The 18,007-nt window shown below is 36.3% G+C and overlaps 2 long non-coding RNA genes across 2 annotated transcripts; one reads left to right on the top strand and one right to left on the bottom strand.

The window, feature by feature from the left end:
* Positions 1–13,760: 13,760 nt before the first annotated feature.
* Positions 13,761–13,983, bottom strand: LOC110675886. Its single transcript, XR_002499885.1, has 2 exons — positions 13,928–13,983; positions 13,761–13,860 (listed from the first exon to the last, which is right to left on the bottom strand). It is a non-coding gene; the product is annotated as an uncharacterized LOC110675886 (long non-coding RNA).
* Positions 13,984–15,439: 1,456 nt separating this feature from the next.
* Positions 15,440–15,872, top strand: LOC110675887. Its single transcript, XR_002499886.1, has 2 exons — positions 15,440–15,705; positions 15,773–15,872. It is a non-coding gene; the product is annotated as an uncharacterized LOC110675887 (long non-coding RNA).
* The last annotated feature ends 2,135 nt before the right edge of the window (positions 15,873–18,007 follow it).

Raw genomic sequence — 18,007 nt, forward strand, 5'->3', positions numbered from 1 at the left:
ATCCGGTAAACACACTAAACAAAGCTGGTGTTTACAAAATCAGCTATTCTCAATGCAGCAAGGTATACGTTGGTCAAACAAAGCGGTCTCTCGAGGTTAGATTCAAGGAACACTTAGCGGAAATAGGAAAAGCTCAGAAGACGATAGACAAGGGGATGACATACGATTTCAAATCAAAGGTGGCAGAACATATCTTTTCAGAAGGACATACAATTACGACGGATGATATCAAAATTTTGAGAAATGTTTCTTCTCCTTGGAAACTGGATGTGGCGGAGAGTCTGGAAATTTTCAAACAGGTACCAACGACGCTACTCAACAGAGACAACGGCAACGGCAATACATGGCTATTCAACTTGGTACCTACTAATCGTTCCCGTGATGTACCTTTCAGCATTTAAAGTTTCAACAAAAGAGGGATGGAATGTGCCTAAAGCTAATAAATTTGAAGTTTAAAAAAAATCGTTAGGGAATTACGTTTATACCTAGTTTTAATAAATAATGTGTGCATTAAGTTCGCAATAAGTCAAAAATTTTTGTCATTGGTGACTCTAATGCCAAACATCGGTCATGGAATAATTTTCAAAGTAATTCCAACGGCAGAATTTTATTTGATGAGTGCTCTTCAGGATATTTCTCAATTCAATACCCTGATAGCCCTACATGTTTTTCCTCTTCTAGAAATCTTTCTACGATTGACTTGGTCTTAACCGACTCTAATCATCTTTGTGGCCAATTAGTTATCTATGCTGATTTTGATTCTGATCATGTCCCTGTTACATTTCAAATATCCCATGAAGCGATCGTCAATCCTATCAGTCCGCTTTCAATTATTTTCGAGCCGACTAGAATATATATGAAACATATATTGACTCTAATCTTGATGTTAACATTTCTTTACAAACAAAACTTGATATTGACAATGCTCTTTAAATTTTACCAAACTCCATTGTTGAAGCCAGGAGCATTGCAATTCCAAAATGTGAAGTAAAATTTGAATCCGTGATTATAGACGATGATCTTAAACTCTTGATTGGTCTTAAAAACGTGAGGAGAAGGCAATTTCAACGCACTCGCGATCCTGCAAAGAAAATTATATGGCAAGATTTGCAGACTGAAATCAAGAAGCGTTTTGCATAATTAAGAAACAAAAATTATGAAAATAATATTTCTCAATTGGTCCCTGGCTCTAAGCTCTTTTGGAAATTATCTAAAATCTTGAAAAAACCTCAGAAGCCAATACCGGCATTGAAAGAGGAAAACAAATTATTACTAACCATTTGCGAAAAAGCTCAGAAAATTGCTATGCAGTTTGAAAGTGCGCACAATTTTAATTTAGGACTTACTAGTCCGAAAATCAAGTTACTCAGAACTTCGAAAATATTCTCAATCAAGAGAACGTTTTCGAAAATGCCTGGGAGACTGATTTGGAAGAAGTGAGAACTATTATTTAAAAATCAAAAATATGAAAGCTCCTGGCGATGATGGAATTTTCTAATTCCTCATCAAGAAACTTCCAGAAAGTAGCTTATCATTTTTAGTTGATATATTTAACAAATTTTTTCAATTAGCATATTTTCCTGACAAATGGAAAAATGCTAAGGTTGTTCCAATTTTAAAACCAGACAAAAATCCTGCAGAAGCTTCTAGCTATCGTCCAATCAGTTTGCTTTCCTCCATCAGTAAACTTTTTGAAAAGGTTATTTTGAACAGAATGATGGCCCACATCAAAGAAAATTGAAGTTTTGCCAATGAACAGTTCGGATTCCGCCATGGACATTCGACCACTCATCAACTCTTACGTGTAACAAAATTGATCCGTTCCAACAAATCTGAAGGCTATTCTACTGGTCTTGCTCTTTTAGACATAGAAAAAGCATTCCACAGTGTTTGGCATGAAGGTTTGATCGTAAAATTAAAAAAACTTTAATTTTCCAACATACATTGTTAGAATAATTCAATGTTATCTGTCAAATCGTACACTTCAGGTTAATTACCAGAACTCCAGATTTGAAAGACTTCCTGTAAGAGCTGGTGTTCCCCAAGGCAGCATTTTGGGACCAATATTATACAATATTTTCACATCTGACTTTCCTGAGTTACCTCAGGGATGTCATAAATCCTTGTTTGCGGATGACACAGGCCTCTCCGCCAAAGGACGGAGCCTGCGTGTCATCTGTAGTCGATTGCAAAAAAGTTTGGATATTTTTTCTTCATACTTGCAAAAATGTAAGATTTCTCGTAATGCTTCCAAAACTCAACTAATAATATTCCCACATAAACCAAGAGCTCTTTATTTGAAACCTTCAAGTAGACATGTTGTCACGATGAGAGGGGTTCCAATAAATTGGTCAGATGAAGTGAAATATCTAGGGCTCATGCTAGATAAGAATTTAACTTTCAATAATCACATTGAGGACATTCAAGCCAAATGTAATAAATATGTAAAATGTCTCTATCCCCTTATTAACAGAAAATCAAAACTTTGTGTTAAGAACAAGCTTCTGATATTCAAACAAATTTTCAGGCCAGCCATGTTGTTTGCTGTACTAATATGGACTAGCGGTTGTAATACCACACCGTTCGAACAAAACGTGTAACTTTCTGAGACATAATTGGAGCGTGGAATATCATGGATATTTACATGATAAGTTATGTAAACTTGTGCAGGCAGAACGCTCTGCAGAGGATTAAAATTAAAATTTTGAAATAATTCTGAAGCTTCCTCCCTGGAATAGTATCAATGAGTTATTTAGAATATCCATTGTTGAAACATTGGAACAAATATCAAATGAAAAAATATTAACCATCAATCAATATCATGCTGGTTATTCTATCACCAGTGCGCTGATGGTGATAGAATATGGATATCACTGAAAGCTTAAGTTAGGTCTTAAATTAAGTTAATAAAACGACTATTTATCAGTACGATATTTTTGACAGTACTGTGGATGGATGTCAACTATTTATTGGTCATTGAAATACATTAACAGCTTGGATAATTACCACGTGATCACTCATTCTGCCGCTTCACTTCTGTTGGTTGTCAAATCAAAATGATATTGATAGTTCGAGAGTGATATTGAAAGATTTAGTCCATCAGCCATCAATTGATATGACTGATATTGGGAAACTCGACAAATTTTATGTAATTTCACCAGCTAATTTTGTTTGGCATGAATTTCACGTGATTGTAAGGAAATTTATTGCCAAGCAAAAAAAATATTATTTCAATTTATTATTATGAGTCGGCAGACAACTTGATGGTTTTAATATTATAAAAAAATGGTTATGATTTATAAACAACTTATTGGGTGATATGAATAAAAAACTTTGAACTTTACTACATGTAGCATCTACTCAAAAACAAAATCCACAAAGTTTACTACACTTTTGGTATGAATAAAAAACTTTTCGAACATGTAGTACGTACTACTTTCGAACATGAGCAGTGACTGAAGCTGCACGTTAAGAAATTTCCATTCAGAGTGCAGAGTGATTCTGCACGTAAAGAATAATCTATTCAGAGTGACGCTTAAAATTAATACAATCATGCATATGAATAAAATCCATGGAATCTAATCGATTACGCGACAATTTGCACAAATCATGAAGGTGCTGTTATTTGACAAGATTTGTAGTGTAATTTTGCGTTTAGTCTGGTATTCTCTTTATGTTTATGATTTTATGATGATGGTACATCAAACAATTTTCTAGGGTGGTTTTCGGTCTTCGACAACGCCAGTGATTGATGATTTTTTTTTTAATATTAGCTTAACATCTTTGAAGAGATCTTGAGATTACAGCTATCAAATTTGGAATCACATATTTTCTAGCACCGGTACTGAGATTCTGGGGAAATTGCGGTAGAATTTTGATGCTCCCCGTGTGTTTTCTTAACAGCATGTTGAATTCCGTAAGATCTAAGTGTTTCTGTGATATTCTCGTTATTTTGGGGGGTTTCTGATAGTATCCTTGAAATGTCTAGAACTTAGAATGTCGAGATTTTTATGGGAATTGTAGTGATTCCATTGGTAGTCGTTAGAATTCAATGAGGATGTCCCCTAAAACACCAGGGTTCCCTTTGAAATTATTAAATTTCTTATCGATTTTACAAAAAATCCCATTGAAATCTATAAAATATTTATCGACATTCAAAAATTTATATTAAAGCTTCGCTTTGAAATTCCAACGGAACTGGAGATCAACGGAATCTTATTAAAGGTTTTTACAATAATTACAAAGATTGATTTTCAGAATTACAAACATTCACACAATAATTCGCAGGAATCCCACCGCAATCTCATAGATTCTTACAGCAATACCGTCTCAAAGATACCCACAGAATTCCAAGAGATTAATATTCGGAATCCCATTCCCACCCCAATTCTAGAGTTTTTACCAGATTCCTAATATTTCCGCAATATTCCTAGAATGGTATTTAAACTTTCAGAATTACCATAAAAAATCCGACATCCCAATCGGAATCCCAAAGTTCCTACAGGCATTTCGGAATTCCAAAGGAAATCTGAGATGTCAGAATTTACCCGTAAAATTCAGAATTACATTATAAATATCTGAATTCCTACCGACATCCTAAAATTCATAGAAAATAACATAATTATCGTAATTATCGTAATGCCAGAATTCACACGGATATTACAAATTGCTACTGCCGGTAATCTCTTCGGAATCTCAGCATTGGCGGGGCGATTGTTTTCGTAACCTCAGAATTCCTAAACAAAACTCAAAATACCTTCCGAAATATCAAAACTCATATCGTTTTCTCATCATTTTTACTCAAAAGTAAATTATTCCATTCAATTCCGCAATTTTAAAGCATGAGTAGCAACCTCTGAAGCTAACTACCAGTAGCTTTGTAATAAATGCTACCTTTATTCATAGCAATGCGTTGTTGGTAGTATGTTCGAAAGGTGTAGAAAGGAAAATGACACAAACATGTTCCACTCGTGTTCCACATGTAGCGTTTACTACCGAGAATGTAGTAAACTCAACTTTACTACATTTTATTCATACGGCCCATTGTCTGATATTTGTTTGATCATAAGCTCTTAGCAATGGTTTTATTCCGTGTTTTAGGATATTGCAAGAGATTCATTACCGCTAGATAAGCTTAATAAAACTTTATAATAGCTCTTATGTATGTTTTATAGAATACTACAAGGGCAGATGTGTTCATACGAAACAAAACTAAGAAGTTTAGAAACGGTTTTAAGATTTACCATATTAGGATGATATTGTTGTCCAACACAAAACACCTATATATTAGAAATGAATGTAATGTTTGGAATGATATTAAAAAGGAATTAAACAAAAAGCGCTTTCTTCAACAAAGTTGCCAATTTCGCATCCGCATATCGTGTGGCTGATAAGAGGATACTCTATGCCCAGGGAAGACATTTAAATTTACATGACGAAAACATGACTGTGCTCTACAGCCGCGGGATTTGTCTCTAGGTTAAGGAAGACAGTCGTTACGACAAGAAATAATAGAAAATTTATCTCAGGGGTTTCCTCGTAAAGCACCATTTTCAAAACAACATTTATTCTCAGAACATTGAGCAAATTTTGCTTAAAATGTATGATTTTGTTCTTTAGATCAACTACAAAAACACCTTCCCGATCATGTAATTTCAACCATGATAACTCGTTTCATAATTACAATAATCAGTTCACGCCTCAACCGATCGCGAGCAGATCTGGACCGACCGAATCCTAATTGATTCGAAGGAGCTGCAACCGCAACCGCTGGAACGAAGTTGAACGAAGTCCCAACACTTCACGCGCTATCCATCTTCGTCGTCAGTCATCTCGGGCGGGGTCATCTCTTTTGGGACCGCGCAAATAGGTCATAAAAGATAATTTTATGACCATACCGGTCGAGGGAAATTGCTCTTATCTCGCTTCTCGTAAGGAAGCGATATTTAGGTGGCCAGCGGAGATGCTCAAACACAGAAGCTCTAACCTTCGGACGCGGTGTTGAAAGGATCGCAGGTCGTCGCATTCATTGACCGGACCGGACCAAATTGGAGCGTTTATTTTATGATCCCGAAGTTCGAGAGCCTTACCGCCTCGGCTTGTCGAGTTGAGACTCTTAATTGGTACGATCGATGATCGTCACGAAATTGAATTCAATTTTGAAAAATTCAATTCCGTGATCAGACACTTTGTACTTGGGTCTACAATCGCGGGATGTCAGAAACACTGGGGTCACCAGCAGTAGTTCGTACGCACCCTTAGAGGTTCCCGTGGCTGGTAGCTCCTGGAAGTGAATTGATTAAGAGCCAATGTATGGGCAGGAAATGAGAACAATTAGGGCAAGTGTTCTCAGAAATGAAGGCACATGATGGGAGACGATCACATTTGGTTCTTTTCACTCATTGAAGGAAGCACTTCACTTGGGGCGGCAAATGCGACTGTAAGGGGCCGTCCATAAATGACGTAGCATTTTTTCACTGATTTTTTACACCCCCCTCCCCCCTCGTAGCATTTCGTCACAAATGCTGGTACTCCCCCCTGGAAAATACGTAGCATATCGAGCACCCCCCCCCCTATATTTTCTTTTATTTATTTTCCTTAGTGACTGGGTTGAAACAAAAATTTGGAATTGAGAAGTAAAGTTTGATATTAATTACTGACTGAAATAAAAGGATAATCTATTCTAACAGTTTGATATACAGTAGCGCTCAAAAGTAATTTGGAAAAGTTTTAAATAAACATTTTTCTTGGTTTTGGTTTCCAGTTTCTTATAGACTAAATTATATTACTATTGCTGTTCTCACCATAAAAAACAAGTTTACTATAAAAAATGTGAAAAAATTGATTGGATTGATGAAGCTCGTTACTGTCGAGTTAGGGTCCAGTATCTTTTATAATATATTGAACAAAAATTTCGTTATATTAGAGGATTGTTTTTTTTTTAAATTATTCGTTGTTAAGAAATAGATTTCAATGAAGATGATCAAGAAAATATATTAATTTGAAATGAATCATCGTTAATATTATCCAATTTCAAATCATTTTAGCAAACAGTGGCCAGATACATAAAAGATTACACTTGAAATATTTGGAATGTTTAGAAAATTTTAGCGATTATTATACAAATACAATAATCTCTATTAATATTTCAGTTGATTTTCATTATCGTTTCCATACTGAAATAATCTTACACAACCTATAATGAAACCGTTAAATAATAAAATTCTTCAAATTACCGAGTTATTACCAAAATTTAATGGTAGGGCAATTTTGTTAACACTCGAATCTATTATCCTCATTAATATTCAGGCTATTCCATCAAGAGCATTGATATATCAAAACAAATGATGAGTTGGGTGGAGATCTCCTGCAACATTGAAGGCATAATTCACGAAATAAATATCTTGCTTTGAATGTAATATTTGCCAAGAAGAGCATATTTTATTTTCTTGAAGAAATAAAGCCCCAAAAGAAAATATGGATAGAACTAAAATGGCTGACTTTATGTCATGTTAACAATTGGCAAAAAAAAATGTACTCCAAGTAGTTAGAGCATTTGTTTTAAATAAATTCATTAAACTTATTTTGTTAATTTATAAATTTATTAATTTGGACAAGAATATAATATAATATTCACATAATTATTTAAAACTTCAAAACATCTGTTTGATTGCATTTATCAAGAAAATCTAAAGTTTCATAGATATTTTTTCAATCTTGTTATATGAATGTTTTGAAGCTTATTCATCATTTTATAACCCAAGTTTATGAGTAAAAAAAAGAAGTTTCATAAAAAAAATTGAATGCAAATTTTTTCAGCGCTTTTATTTTTACGGAGTTCATTCAAAATGCTACGTCCACTAGCTAGGACCCCTCCCTCCCCCTCGTCACACTTCGTCACAAATTCGTGAAGACCCCCCTCCCCCCTAAAAATCTACGTCATTTATGGACGACCCCTAAGTTTAAGAGCCTGTTCTGACTATAATGTTATTACTAAAAATTTCGCACCTCAAACGATTATATTGATTGAAATTTGTTTGCAGCTGTTGATCAACGTTTGGTGAATCATTTTTATCTTACACTTTAAAGTGACGGTGGAATTAACAACGGTGGAAAAAACAAAGAGTAATTTTTTTTTTCGAAATCTGTGTATGTACCAACTTCAACTTGGCTTCCATTTTAATTATTTTTTGACAATTCACATGTTTAAGGATAGCGTAAAGATAGCTTCTTCTTCTTTTTCGCATTACGTCCTCACTGGGACAGAGCCTGCTTCTCAACTTTGTGTTCAATGAGCACTTTCACAGTTATTATCTTTGTCAAAGTGGCAGGTACGTACGATAATATTTTATGCCCAGGGAAGTCAAGGAAATTTCCATTACGAAAAGACCCTAGACCGACCGGGAATCGAACCCAGATATCTTCAGCATGACTTTGCATGGTAGCCGCGAACTCTAACCACTTGGCTGAAAAAGTCCCCTTTTAAATTTTAAATTCATCTAATTCCAAATATTGAGCTACATTTCCACTGGCAAAACTTTTATCGTGGAAGACAAAGAAGAATGTTCCACATATACCTCAATAACTACAAAAACCCATGCCATACAATTTCCTTTCCCTCCATCTCAACGCGGCGTGGCATAAAACTGATAGATCCATTTAGCTCTTCAATTATTCATAATTGTTCCGCGGAAAAACAATTTCAGCTCCTCACTCCGGGTGGTGGGATCTGCAAAAGTCCATTCTGCATTATCATCATTGTCGGTTGGGTTTTTTTTTATTATTGGAAAACGAGATATCTATGGGGCTGTGTGTGCGACCGGGCTGGAATTAAGGTCCGAAAAGGCAATCCACCAGAGAGAGGTATCTTTTATGGGCCAGGAGGGGTAACTAAAGAGAGCCACACGCATTATAATGTGGCACTTGAGGAATGGACGGATGCGCTGTGCGTATGACTTATGAGCCCCGGATAAGTGGTTGGTTAATTTATTTAGATGAGAAGAATGCCGAAGAAGCTTCGCTTGAAGCCGTATTTGACTACACGTTTAAGTTTCGGCGCGGCAATGATGATAACTTCGTTGAGAGTTGATGAATTAAATTTACAGGTAATTTACTTCTCACACACAAAACTGAACGGGTAAGTGACAAAATGGCGTCAACAATTCAATTATCAGGGAAGCGAGACAACATAATGTGAGCCAGTTTGATATCATATCAATATGCATGCATTAAAACCTCTTGGGGTTCTTCAATTTTTTGGCTTGAATATGTAGCTGTATGATGGTACTTTGTTTCTTTCCTAGATTTAAAGTCGCACTAGGTGATATTGTAATCTAAATAGGGTAAATCATGCACAGTCCATTTCTCGATATTGAGACATAGAACATTTTTTTGATGGATACGAGATTGAAAATCATTCCGTTACCAGGAAAATTGAAAACAAACTGACGTCATTTCGCCTTCGTTTTGAATCCCTAAAATCTACTAGACTCGATATTAGACATATCGACACACAGAGAGAAAATCGGTAATGAAAATCACATCGAGATAATGAGGATACAGAGATATGGGAAGTGAAAATGTATGCAGAATGAAGGGACTGAAGCAATCATCGACTTTGGGAGAGATATAGAGATGTAGAACATCGAGATGTGGAGAGTCAACTTGTTCTTGTATTTACAGTCATACCTCGATATAATGTAATTTTTACCTCAATGCAACGTAACTTTATTTGACTCCCATTTATTTTTCCAATTTTTATTAAAAACATGGTTTATGAACTGCAATAAACATTTTCCAAGATTCAAACACCAATCAATACTGAATCATTGCAATGCAAGCGTGAATACAGTCATAAATTGAAATCGAAATTTCTCCACGGATTTCAACTCGAATCATCATGAGGATGTCTCCAGAGATTCTGCTAACAATTTCTCCATGGATTTATCTTAAACTCTCCTGGTATTCATGTATAAAACTTAAAACATATTCTTAAACATACAAAGGTATCGACCGTGATAATTATATTTTGAATTTCTCTACCGGCATATCGGTTTATTTTGCTTTAAGAATATGTAAAATAATTCCGACAGGAATATTCCAGAAATCCCACTAGTTAACCCTCCTGATATTCATATTTAAAAACTTCTTTGATTTTCTTCAGAATTTCCAGGGATTCCACCAGCTTTTTTTTAAGCAATTTCAAAGATTCCTCCAAGAGTTTCTAGGAACATTTAATCAATATTGACTTAACGGATTCCCGTCTTAATGATTCCTTGAAGAACCCCATCAAAAAGTTGGCATTCTATTCTACTAAGAAATGGTTCAAATATTCCTCCAGGAATTTCTCCAGAATATCTCCCAAGAGCTGTTTCCAAGAAATTCAGAATTCTATGAATTTTAAATTCAACTATTTTGAATTTCTACAATAGTTATTTTTTTAAATGTATTTATGAATTCTACTGTGCCTTTGTACTTTGTAATTTCACCAAGTAATTTCTCTAGGATATAAAGTGGATTAAACTATGAATTCTTCAAACCATTTCGCATATGATACCTGATAATTTTCCGGAGTCTAGAGATTCATAAATTATTCCAGCAATTTACCATGAATTCTTTCAGTGGCCCTTTAAGATGAAAATGAATCGAAGTCAAATCTTAAATTTTCAAGAGCACAAATCTGGAGAACCCAACATCCATTTGAACTGAAAACTTAATCGTTTGGTCACTAGCTGGGGGTAACTAATCGATTAAGTTTTCAGCTCAAACGGGTGTTCGGTTTTCCAGATTTGTGCTCTTGAAAATTTGAAGTTTGGCTTCGATTCATCTTCACCTTAAGAGAACAATCCAGTTATAATTCTTGGAATGCTCTACAAATTATTCCAAAAAATCGTACAAATATTCGTCTAAAAACATGAAAAACAATTTTCTTGGCATTTCTCCATTAAAATTTTGTGCAGAACTTTCTACAAATATTTATGCAAAAACCATTATATGTACTACTTAAGTTTCTACAAGGGTTCTATGTGAAATAAAAAGACAATTTACACCGTCTTCAGCCGAAGGCTACACAGACTGAACGATCACAAACATTAGGCAACGGGCAACACGGAACACCCAGTAGCCCAGTGATGAATGTTTCGTTTGACGAAAAGTTTCCACCGACTGGAGCGGGAATGGAACCCACACCTCGTGGTACAATACGCCTAAACGACTGACGCCGCTAACCGCACGGCCACGAAGCCCACATATGAAATCCGCAGCCCACATATTGATTCCATCACGAATTCCTTAAGAAAATTTTCAATGATTCTTTTTCATTCGGTTTTTCAAGTAATTCTTGAAGACGATAAGTCTAGAAATGTTTCTTTGGTTGTTTTTTATTACAAAAATATATTCAGGGATCTATCCAAAAACTGGGAAAGTTCCTCAGACCCCCCAGAAAATTCTTCTTGAATACAGCCGATAATTCCACCACGTATATGTTCAGAAACTTTAGCATGGAAAATTCCTCAAAGATAGTTTTTTTAATGGAGTTTTCTAGTGATTTCTTCATGAATTCTGAAAAAAAATAAGAATTTTTGATTTGCTTTTGGAGTTTTACCACGAGTTCCTCATAACAAAATTCATGAAAATTGCATGCTAGAAATGTTCATGAACTACCCATTAAAAACATTTTTAAAGATTTCTGAAAGATCTCATTTACGATTTTTTTTTTAGTTTCTCCGAGTGTTCAAGGATTCCTCCTAAGGTTTTTCCTGAATTAGGCTGACCATACGTACCGTAATTAACGGGACAGTACCGTTTTCTTCCCCTCGACGGACTGTCCCGTCGTTTTATGGAAAATGCTTCCTTAAGAAAATTCTCAATGATTCTTTCTCATTCGGTTTTTCAAGTAATTCTTGAAGACGATAAGTCTAGAAATGTTTCTATGGTTTACAAAAATATATTCAGGGATCCATCTAAAAACTGAGAAAGTTCCTCAGACCCCCCAGAAAATTCTTCTTGAATACAGCCGATAATTCCACCACGTATTTGTTCAGAAACTTTAGCATGGAAAATTTCTCAAAGATAGTTTTTTTTAACCCGTATAGGCCTGAGTGAAAGCAAAAATTCTAAAATGCTCACCGCTCAGCGAATTCCTAATGGATTTAAATGATTTTTTGTCAGTATACTGGCGCACATATCTAGTTTCTAGAAGTGGACAGAAGAACGCGGAAATATTCCTGTGGTCGGAGTTATTCCGGTGGATCACTGGGTCAGGTCGGGTGAGAAGGGTACTGTGCGTTTGTGCCCCTGGAGGTAGGCAAATTTCAAGTCACAGATTTTTACCGGAATCGATTATAATGTGGCCACTACATGACGGAATTTTAAGAAAATTGCATCAGTGTAAACCTTTTGAGAAACGTTTCAGTTGGATAACTATGAGTATTGCACTTGCTTAATCCTGCAAATGACCATATTCGGGTCCCGGGACGCCGCAAACTTTCGATAAAGTGGTCAATATGTATCTGAACATCTGTGCCAAGCTTATGGGAATGCATTTTAGTGCACAATTATGTTTGATTTATACTTTTCGAGAAATGAAACGAATTAGTATCCAACAAATCTATAGTCGGTTCTTCCAGGCATTACGTCCGAATGGTCACATCCGGTATATTTTAAACGGCGCAAAACTCTTCATTTATAATGTTGAATGACAGTTCCAGTCTTGGGAACTGTGACCACAATTCACCACAGTTCATCGATTCTGCCATTCCACCAAAACACAAAGCAGCAGCAGCATCAATACCATCAGGCGTTGCGCTGCCAACGGTTCACACACTGCTTGACTGTTTTTGTCTCTCCACTATGACCATTTTCGGGCAGCCATTCCAAGCAGAATGATTGAAAAAAGTGTTAAATCATTCAATCGCTAATATTTCGCTTGTGTTTTCAACTAATTGAAATCTATTAGCTCTAACAGAAAGACCACAATCATTCCGTTACGTTACATATAAATAAGTTCAATTTCATACTGCCTTTATCGAGCAAAAATGCAAAACCCCGAAAACCACAAAAATCGTGTCACCACTGTGCTCGAGTCATTTCGCATTCGGGGTTGAAAAACGTTAGGAAGAAGAAGATTACATTTTTTGAAGAGCCGTGACATTTTTTGTTTTGAACCGTCATGGTTTGCTTTGGATTTTGATGGTCGTGTAGAAAGATGTAAATGTAGAGGCGGTAAATGTTTGCTCCAGTACTTTTCTCATCCCTGGACAGTTCTCAATGATTTATGCAAATTAAAATCATTGTCATTGCAAATAAATAAAGGTAACTTGGCATGTCCCAAAAAACAGCCATTTTTTACCCGACTTGACCCAGTGACCCACCGGAATAACTCCGGCCACATCAATATTTCCGACTTCCTCTGGCCACTTCTAGAAACTAGATATGAGGGCCAGTGTACTGACGAAAAATCATTTGAATCCGTTAAGAATTCTCTGAGCGGTGAAGGTTTCAGTATTTTTGCTTTCACTCAGGCCTATACGGGTTAATAAAGCTTTCTATTGATTTCTTCATGAATTCTGAAAAAAAAATCAAGAATTTTTGAGACTCTCATTCTAAATTTCTGTCAAGAAATTTCAAAACGATTTACTTTTGGATAACAAAATTCTTGAAGATTGCATGCTAGAAATGTTCATTAACTACTCATTAATAACATTTTAAAAGATTTCTGAAAGATCTCATTTATTGGTTGAATTGATCACCGTGAACTTCTATTTGATATTATATATTGGCTTTTCTCGGTGACAACAGACAAAAACAGCATATTTTGCGTTACGCGTTTCGGCTTACTTCACTTCAGCCCTCATCAGACGCCTAAAATTACATTTATTAAACAGTTACAATTAACAAAGAACATTTCAATTTTCACATAAACACTTACAACATGCTGAACGCAACCTTACAGCTTGGTCTGTCACAACTATACTAATGGTTTTCTCAAAACCCCAATTAACGAGCGCACCTTGCTCATCACCCAGTTTCATTTTCGTCAATGTTTCCTCTCTCAGTCGTCCGTGTATGTGGTTCTCCACGCAGTCACGCCAATAGACCATTGTACGTGGAGTTGAAATTCCCGCACTCACGTTGCAGGTTTACGGTCTCTCTTTCTCCCTGCTTTTTGATATGGAAGACCTCTGCGATCATCCTGGTCTCTGGGTTCTCGATGCGTTCCAAAACAGTCGTTTTTTTCGAAATCAATGTACCAGTGGATTACGCGATAAGATGCCTGGAAGAAAGATGGAGTGAAGTGGAACAACACACGAATATAGACAAGGAAAGCTTCATTGAAGCTGTCAAGGTAACACTCGAATCAACCTTCTTTGTGTACCAAGGGACGGTATAGGCCAGGGGAAGTGGTTCACCTAGAGTGAATTTCTGTCAAAGAAAAAGTAGATTTTGTATGAGATTTGACAGAAAAATGAATGACAAGTTCATCCACTTCTCCTGGCCTATACGGCCAAACGTTTGGGGTCCCGATGGGTTCACCATTGTCACCAGTAATCGCCAACGTTGTAATCGAGAAGCTAGAACAGGAGTGCATGAAACACCTGGAGGAGAAAGAAATTCAGATAAAAGTCTATAAACGGTATGTAGATGACTGCATGTGTATTGCGAAGCGTGAACACATCCAAACGATCGTGGATACGTTTAACAGCTTCCACGATCGAATACATTTTACGGTAGAAATTGAAGTGGGTGGGAAGATGAAATTTCTGGATATGATGTTGGAACGTGGAAATAACCAGATAACAACATCCTGGCTTCCCAAACAGTTAGATGGAAGATATCTGGATTTCTTTCACGTCTAAAAGCCCATTCCAACACAAACAAAATACTGCGATCGCACTAATTGATCGTGCGATTAAGCTAACGTGTGGGGAAAAACGTGAAGAAGCGCTTAACCAAGCAACGAAAATCCTACGGAAATATAACTACCCACCGTGGTTTATAAACAGAGTTAGGAAAAAACGCGTACACAAACACTAACACAATGGAAGTAGATAGTACGTTAGATCAACCCCACAAATATGTGTCTACGCCGTACATACCGTGCCTGAGTGAAAAGCTTGGGAAAATCTTGCGGAGAAATAATGTGATCCTTGCTTCCCGTCCGCAAAACAAGATCAAAAACACTGTTTTCAGTAAAACTAAGGATCCCATAGCACCAGGGAAGCAGAAGAATGTGGTGTACTCCATACCATGTGGTGCGGCCGATGGGAAAGTCTACATTGGACAGACGAAACGCATGCTGGAAGTGAGGATTGCAGAACACAAGAATGACAGCAAAAAGAGGAATCCAAAATCGGGATTAGCAGTGCACACGATCGAAGAAGGCCATCTCTTTGATTTCGAAAAAACGACTGTTTTGGAACGCATCGAGAGCCCAGAGACCAGGATGATCGCAGAGGTCTTCCATATCAAAAAGCAGGGAGAAAGAGAGACCGTAAACCTGCAACGTGAGTGCGGGAATTTCAACTCCACGTACAATGGTCTATTGGCGAGACTGCGTGGAGAACCACATACACGGACGACTGAGAGAGGAAACATTGACGAAAATGAAACTGGGTGATGAGCAAGGTGCGCTCGTTAATTGGGGTTTTGGGAAAACCATTAGTATAGTTGTGACAGACCAAGCTGTAAGGTTGCGTTCAGCATGTTGTAAGTGTTTATGTAAAAATTAAAATGTTCTTTGTAAATTGTAACTGTTTAATAAATGTAATTTTAGGCGTCTGATGAGGGCTGAAGTGAAGTAAGCCGAAACGCGTAACGCAAAATATGCTGTTTTTGTCTGTTGTCACCGAGAAAAGCCAATATATAATATCAAATAGATCTCATTTATGATTCCGAGTGTTCAAGGATTCCTCCTCAGATTTTTCCTCTAACTGAATACATTTCATTAAGGATTACTGCAATAGAAAGGTAAAAATAAAAAAAAATAAATAAAAAGAAAAATATAAAAATTCAAATATGGAAAAATATTGAAAAATTATGTAAGATAAACTGAAAATGCTTGCTTGTTCAATAAGATCAATTTAAGACCAAATTTCTTATCAAACAATACATGTTGAACTAAATTTAGAAAAAAATTGCTTTGATATTGACTGTTTAACGATAAACTTGCGACGATCGACGCGCCACCGTAATTCATATAACGGAGGGTATTAGAACTAACTTGGAGGTGATGATTTGGAGGTTATTTGACAATTTGGAGGTTAAAATCACCTCCAAAAACTAGCGATTTTGCGGTGGGATGTTGACGTTTGATCACGAATAACGTAACAAAAATAAAAATCGAGTTACGTTATATTGAGGTATTACTGTACTGAAGTTGTGGGAGGCGAAAAAACACAGTGTTATGGTATTTAATCAGGTAAAAAGCTAAAACATGTTCATCAGTATTAGGGTATCTCAGTTTTCCTCGACCATCCCAGATTTCGCCTCCCCCTAAATAAACGATATCCTTATAACCTTAGAGACCCTCGGCGAAATTACAACTCAATCTATCTTAATCTCAAGCATCGCAAGAAGATTTTTAAAATCAATCATGCTTATTGAAGTGCTCATGAAATTGTATAGAGCTTAGTGACATTTGAACACACGTAGACTAGCATACGCTCGTCATACACAGTTTGTTTTTGTTTTCCTCAAAGAAACTTGCACACGCTGTCCAGACTCATCAAAATGCATATGGAAATATTACCCAATTTGCAAAAAATATACCCGCGTTCTGGGTGTTTTTCGAGACAGAGTGCATATTGTTTTCCTCTAAGGTTCACAAATACATCTACACTAGGGCACCCATATCATTGAGCGTGAAAACCACTATGCGACCAACTTGCATGCAAGAAAAATGCATAGTGTGCAAAAAGAGAAAACCAACAAAAACGCATCTGACAACTTCTGATCATTTCGACAGTCTGCAGGTTTCAATGAGCCATTTTACGAAGCAGGTCAAATGACAGGAGACCTGGGATTTTTCAATCATCGTCGTCAGTTATGGCGATGATGATGGTTGATGACTGTGCGCATTTCAAGCGTAGCTTTTCATACAGGCGAAAACTTAAATGGAGAAAAAATATTAAAATATTTCTGATCACAAAAATGCCTTTTTATGTGAAATATAGGTGAAAAAGAGGTAGCTGATACAATAACTAGGTGTAAAGTTGCAGTAACAAACATTTTTGGATCTCTTTTTTGTCATTTTCTTCATGTCCTCGTTTGGTAAGATTAGGCGTTGTTAAAAATCACGCTGGATATAATCCCAGGTCTCCTGTCAATTGACGCCGTTTCGGCGATCAGCTGTTCCGAAACGTCTCGTAAAATGGCTTATATGATTGTGTTTTATTGTAGGGGAAGTGGTGGTAAAATGAACACCGTGTCTTTTACCGAGAACAAACACATTTCGATGATTTTTTATCACGCACGGACGATTTAGAGCATAAATCTGAGTGCTCAAGTTGATACGGAAGTCAATTGAAGAGAAAATATCAACGAAAACTAAGATTTTAGAAAACCACTTTTGAAAATTAGAACTGACGTAACTTTTAGCTCGGAAGGTTTTTTAGTGAGGTGGATATCGTTATAATATGATGTCAAATCTGATACCTTTAGACTTTTTTTGAATGGGTTACAATCATTAATGGATGTGTTTTCGGTGGGGCAATGCAAATTTTCAGAAATATTTGTTTTGCTCACGTTTTTTGCGTGGTGTTCATTTTACCACCAACCGCTGTTCATTTTACCAACATAGTGCAGGTAAAATGAACATTTGCAACGCTTTTCGATAGCGATGAATGAAAATTTAGCTATTTTAGTCTGAATCCTTGTCGCAGCTATATATTACATCCCTATATTTGATGTGGTGCGATAGAACTATACAAATTCCATGCTTTTTTTTACCAGAAACAAGATGATTTCCTTAAGGTGTTCATTTTACCACCCCTTCCTCTACAGCTGTAAA

The sequence above is a fragment of the Aedes aegypti genome, chromosome 2, assembly GCF_002204515.2.
Source record: "Aedes aegypti strain LVP_AGWG chromosome 2, AaegL5.0 Primary Assembly, whole genome shotgun sequence".
Classification (NCBI taxonomy): Eukaryota; Metazoa; Arthropoda; class Insecta; order Diptera; family Culicidae; genus Aedes; species Aedes aegypti.